This window comes from Hylobates moloch, unplaced genomic scaffold, assembly GCF_009828535.3.
Source record: "Hylobates moloch isolate HMO894 unplaced genomic scaffold, HMol_V3 SCAFFOLD_5, whole genome shotgun sequence".
In the NCBI taxonomy this organism is placed as follows: Eukaryota; Metazoa; Chordata; class Mammalia; order Primates; family Hylobatidae; genus Hylobates; species Hylobates moloch.
The window spans coordinates 75,447,494-75,453,852 of record NW_026652280.1 but is presented as its reverse complement, the minus strand read 5'-3'; the positions used below and the strand labels follow the sequence as shown (position 1 = coordinate 75,453,852).

Sequence of the window (6,359 nt, the reverse complement as noted above, 5' to 3'; positions counted from 1 at the left end):
ATGGCATCTTGATGAATTTTTTTCTTAATCAAGAAACTTATGTAAGAGGCATAGCAAGGTCATGCCTTTCTGGGTCTCATTTGTACTGAGTTATTTCTTGGGTTCCTCTGGATCTTTGTGATAATTCTTCTTGCGGGGGGGAAAGCATGTAGAACAATGTTTAAGATATTCTGTTCAGGGAATGGAAAGTGATGAATGTCAGCTAGTTATTAACCACAGGAAAATATTAAAAATTGAGCACAATTCTTCCTAGTTCTAGGAACTATATAGATACTCTTCTATATGTATCAGTTAGCCAAATCTTAGGCTAATGAGGTAGGCTATTCCTCACTTTATGAAGATATAGGAGAGGTTTTGGGCTTAAGGTTTATGTTTGTTTTTAATAAGAGAGATAGGAAATTCAATTCAAATTCTTATATATTCAGAAGTTTTTCTCCTAAATTTTCCTAATTTTCTTATTGCATGTGTCTGTAACTGTCATGTATCAAGAGGGGGACTGATCATGATAAAGCACAATGGTAACTCTGTTTGAAATACAAAACACTCCATCTACGGTCGTCTTTGTTTCTCCTCTAGTGGAGATAATCTTGATTTATGGAAGAAGTTTTTTCAGAGCCTCTTTCACATCCCTATTCCTTAGGCTGTAGATCATGGGATTCAACATGGGGAATACCACAGTGTAAAATGTAGAAACTATTTTGCCCATATCAAAAGAATAGCTAGATCCGGGGAGAGCATAGATGTAGAGAATGGAGCCATAGTATAAAGTGACAGAGGTCAGTTGGGAGGAGCATGTGGAGAAGGCTTTCAGGCGGCCCTCGGAGGAGGAGATCCTCAAGACAGTGGCGATGATAAAGAGGTAGGAGGCCAGGATGAGCACCGCGGGGCAGATGACATTGGAGGCCAGCAGGAGGTACATCAGAACCTTATAGCCACCCTTCTTGCCACAGGCCAGCTTCACCAAGGGAAGTAAATCACAGAAAAAGTCATCAATGATGTTTTCATGGCAGAAGTTAAAGGAAAACGTTTTCTTGGTGATGATTGAAGAGTTAATAAAGCCACCACAATATGAGACTGCTACCGGCAATGTACACAGCTTTATGGACATGGCCCGAGCATAAAGCAGGGGCTTGGAGATGGCCATGTAGCGGTCATAAGCCATGGCAGCCAGCAGGTAGCACTCACTACAGGCCAGCCCTGCAGAGAAGAAGAACTGACACAGGCAGCCAGCAAAGGAGATGCTTTTGTTTTCAGAGATGCAGGTCACTAGGATCTTTGGGGTATAGACAGAAGAATACCAGAGATCCAGAAATGACAGATTTCCAATGAAAAAATACGTGGGTGTGTGGAGGCCGGAGCCATTACAGATCAACACGATGAGGGTGATATTTCCTACCATAGTCAGAGAGTACACGCCCAGGAACACCACGAAGAGGCCCAGCTGTATCCCTGGATCTGTGGTGAAGCCCAGCAAGATGAACTAAGTCACTGTGTGATTGCTCCTCTGCATGGCTGTAAGGAATCTCACCTATGCAAAAAGAAAATGAGCTCAGTTTGCATCACATATTCTATAATAAACACAATAATAACAATAATTGAGACACCAATTTTAAATGTAATTATGTATTGCTTATGATGACTTGAAAATCTATCCACTCTCTTCAGGATTTTCTTCATATAGAACTACAAATGTTCTATTGAAATATGTAAAGAGAAATATATCTAGCATACATCTTTCTTAGACTGTAAAGACAATTCTTGACACACTAACTTCTCATTAACCTAAGTCACTTTGTAGGTAAATAAATTAAAATTCAAGTGTACACGATTTTTATTTGTATGCTCTTTCTTTTGGGACCTAGGAAAAACACTCAGTTCACACTCAACTCTCAATATTAGCATTAATAAACATCAATATTAGTAAACAGTGTTATTTCTGAGTAAATATAGAACAATATAAGATTGTTCCACTTGAGCTTTTCCTACCTCTACTCCATTCAAGTTTCAATGATCTCACATGGCTAAACCGAATGATGAAGTTCTCATCTAATTAGGTCTATCTGCAGCGTTTGTCATAGTTTCTCGCTCTTTCTCTGCTGGAAAAATCTTTACTTGGTTTTCAGGTTGTCATACCTGTCTGGTTTGCTTCCACTTTTCTTGCTGCAGGTGTCTCAGTGCTATAGAACCGACTTTTGAATTTTGGAGTGCCCCCAGAATCAGCGCTTGAACCTCTTGTCTTCTGCATCTGCATCCAGTTTCCAGTAATCTCATCCAATCTGATGACTTTAAATGCTTCTACATGCACATGACTCCAATGTTACCTCCCCTGACTATGCCTCCTCCCTGAAGTGAGACTCACGGATTCCAATGCCCAATTAATAGTTCTTCCCTAATGTCTCCTGGGCATCTTAAGGAAATTGAGTTCACAGGGAATACTGTTTTATCATTGTATTCTAAGAGCTATATTATTTGCTTAAGTGTTATCATTAAGAAAAAAATTTTACTAACAATCGTCCCTAACCTTATCCTCATTCAGTCTTCTCCACTGCAGTAAATGGCATTATTCCATATTAGGGAGAGTTGTTTTATATTATTCTTGACCACTCTCTTTCTTTCACTCTGTCGCTTATTAATTAGCAACATCTCCTAGATTCTATGTTCGAAATATATCTAGAACATGGCTAGTTTGTCCAGCTCCAGTGTTTTTGTGTACGGAATTGGTGGGTTCTTGGTCTCACTGACTCCAAGAATGAAGCCGTGGAGCCTCGCGGTGAGTGTTACAGCTCTTAAGGTGGCGCGTCTGGAGTTTGTTCCTTCTGATGTTCAGATGTGTTCAGAGTTTCTTCCTTCTGGTGGGTTCGTGGTCTCGCTGGCTTCAGGAGTGAAGCTGCAGACCTCTGCGATGAGTGTTACAGCTCATAAAATCAGTGTGGACCCAAAGAGTGAGCAGTAGCAAGATTTATTGCAAAGAGCGAAAGAACAAAGCTTCCACAGTGTTGAAGGGGACCCAGCGGGTTGCCGCTGCTGGCTCAGGCAGCCTGCTTTTATTCTCTTATCTGGCCCCACCCACGTCCTGCTGATTGGTAGAGCCGAGTGGTCTGTTCTGACAGGGCACTGATTGGTGCATTTACCATCCCTGAGCTAGACATAAAAGTTCTCCACGTCCCCATCAGATCAGTTAGATACAGAGTATCGACACAAAGGTTCTCCAAGGCCCCACCCGAGCAGCTAGATACAGAGTGTCCATTGGTGCACTCACAAACCCTGAGCTAGACACAGAGTGCTGATTGGTGTGTCTGCAAACCTTGAGCTAGATACAGAGTGCCGATTGGTGTATTTACAATCCTTGAGCTAGACATAAAGGTTCTCCAAGGCCCCACCAGAGCAGCTAGATACAGAGTGTGGATTGGTGTATTCACAGACCCTGAGCTAGACACAGGGTGCTGATTGGTGTATTTACAATCCCTGAGCTAGACATAAAGGTTCTCCACATCTCCACCAGACTCAGGAGCCCAGCTTGCTTCATCCTGTGGATCCTGCACCGGGGCTGCAGGTGGAGCTGCCTGCCAGTCCCGTGCTGTCCGCTCGCACTCCTCAGCCCTTGGGTGGTTGATGGGACTGGGCACCATAGAGCAGGGGGCGGTGCTCCTCAGGGAGGCTGGGGCCGCACAGGAGCCGGTGAAGGGGGTGGGAGGCTCAGGCATGGCAGGCTGCAGGTCGCGAGCCCTGCCCCACGGGAAGGCAGCCAAGGTCCGGTGAGAAATCGAGCGCAGCGCCGGTGGGTTGGCACTGCTGGGGGACCCAGCACACCCTCTGCTGCCACTGGCCCGGGTGCTAAGCCCCTCATTGCCTGGGGCCGGCAGGGCCTGCCGGCTGCTCTGAGTGAGGGGCCCTCCAAGCCCACACCCACCCGGAACTCCAGCTGGCCCGCAAGCACCACGTGCAGCCCCAGTTCCCACTCATGCCTCTCCCTCCACACCTCCCTGCAAGCTGAGGGAGCCAGCTCCCACCTTGGCCAGCCCAGAAAGGGGCTCCCACAGTGCAGCAGTGGGCTGAAGGGCTCCTCAAGTGCCGACAAAGTGGGAGCCCAGGCAGAGGAGGTGCCGAGAGCAAGCGAGGGCTGTGAGGACTGCCAGCACGCTGTCACCTCTCATTTTCACTCTACATGGGGCTATGATTGGCCTCTAATTGGTCTTCCTGCTTTTATTCTTATCCCACTTGAGTCTTTCCACATGGCAGCCGAGATGGTCCTGTTAAAACGCCAGTTGGATCATGTTAGTTTTCTGTTCTAAGAACTCCATCCGATGACTTTTCCACTTAGAGTAAAAGTTAAAATTCTTACAAAGATGTGCAAGATCTTTGTGCTTTTGCCCTCATTACTCGCTTGTGTCTCCTACTGTTTTCCTCTTTGTTCAATCCATTCCAGAGAGTTTTTAGAATAACATGGTATGATCTAGAATTCAGTTTCTAAACTAACATGGTATGATTCTATAATTCAGTTTCTAGAATACCATGGTATGAACAATGCCTTGCCTTTGCTCCACCCTGTTGTTGCAACGCTCTTCCCCTTAGGAGTCTTTATAGCCAGTTCCCTCACATTTCTCAATTATTGCAATCTACTTCCCTGAAATTCTTATGTCCCTTTCCTACCTCATTGTTGTCTTGTAATTCTGCTCATTATCTTATATTACGTCTCATTAGTTTAACTTCTGTTCTTTTCCCTTCACCAGAAAATGCTCTTTTCCATCTGCATTTGATGGAAAACATGTATCATTTTAATTTTTAATCACATTCATTTGTAGTTTCATTCTGTGGCTATATGGGCTGTTTGTTTTAAATTGATTACTTCATACAAAATAAGAGCAATTTTTTGGATGAGGCAAAATCTTTGAAAACATGGATCCAAGGGAACTCCAAGGGGTTTCCTGAAGAAAAAAATTGAAAATTGCTGGACTCAACATCTTCTGATTCTAATATTCTCTCTAATGATGATTCAGGAATTTGATCATTTTTAAAAGTAATAACTAACATTTAAGAACACTTTCCTCTAAATCTAGTACTGTGCTTAGTGTTTCACCTGTTATTTTTATTTATTCCTCACAATATCCATGTTGCTATGTTTCAAGATTAACAGCAATAATTTTACACAAGACCAAATTGAGGTTTAATAAGTAGCTAGTTATTACACAATTGGTAAGTGGTGTTGTCTTTCTCAGAGGATGTAATACTTAACAGTAAGCCACCTTCTTTCATACTTGATGTTAGGTTAGCAGTTGTTGTTGGGCTCCATGGATCTGCCTCTTTTTGGTTATAACACCTAAACCCAAACCAGTAGGCAAATGCAGAGAGAGTCACATTTTGTCACTAATGAGTACTTCATATATGTGGGGTCAATAAATGTTTCCAAGCACTGGTAATTGTTTGCTATGTCTCTTATATTTACAGCCAAACCTGAATATGAGTACAGAAGCATTGTGTTATTTCCACTCAGTACCAGAACACTTATCTGCAACTGTCACAGTCACAAACAACAGAGGATCACATGGTGGATCCCGGTCATTTATACCTGTTCAGGGTTCCCAGTGTATTTGATTCCTTAAGCACCTCAGGAGTTGGTAGTTTTGAAAGTCTCTGAAAAGGCAATTAATAAAAAAAAAGGTGGCTTACTTTATTTTGTTGCTCAGTGCAAAAGAAGGAAATGATTTAAAAATAATGATAATAAGTATTATATTATTGGGAATCTTTTCTTTGCAAAATGCTCTCTTGGGAATTTTCTTTGTTAAATAATTCTTTGAAGTATGTATTACAGTTCATATTCCAGACAAGAAAATATATCTAGACCAGCATTAACTTGCCCAAAGTAAATTCAGAAGTAAGTGCAATTAGGATTTGAACCCAAGGCAATTTCATTATAAAATTCATGGTTTTTTCTCCTACACCAAAGGCGCTTTAGAGAAGCATAATCTTTGATTATCAATTTACTTATTACTACATGCCTTTACAAATGGACTTTACTTATCCTGAGTGTCTAGAGAGGTATATTTTGCAATAAACATATGCATTCTCAGTTCTCAACTCATTACTTAATTTTGAAGTGGTAAGAAAATTATCATATTAGCTAATGTGACAACTTGGTTAATGTGGCAGTTTCAACCAAGGTGTCATACTGGCTAAAACAACTTGTCAGCTTTCCCCATAGTAATATTTATTGAGCATGTATTATGTGCCAGATACCCTGATGAGTGATTTAAGTGTCATCTCATTTAGGCTTCAAAATAGTCTTGTAAAGTAAGTGTAATTATGTTTCTTATTTTACAGATGAGTTACCTGAGACATAAAAATGGTTGTAAATACACTGT

At 41.9% G+C, this 6,359-nt stretch overlaps 1 pseudogene; it reads right to left on the bottom strand.

The window, feature by feature from the left end:
* Positions 1 to 592: 592 nt before the first annotated feature.
* On the bottom strand, positions 593 to 1,510 carry LOC116468181 (olfactory receptor 9G1-like; annotated as a pseudogene).
* Between the last annotated feature and the right edge of the window lie 4,849 nt (positions 1,511 to 6,359).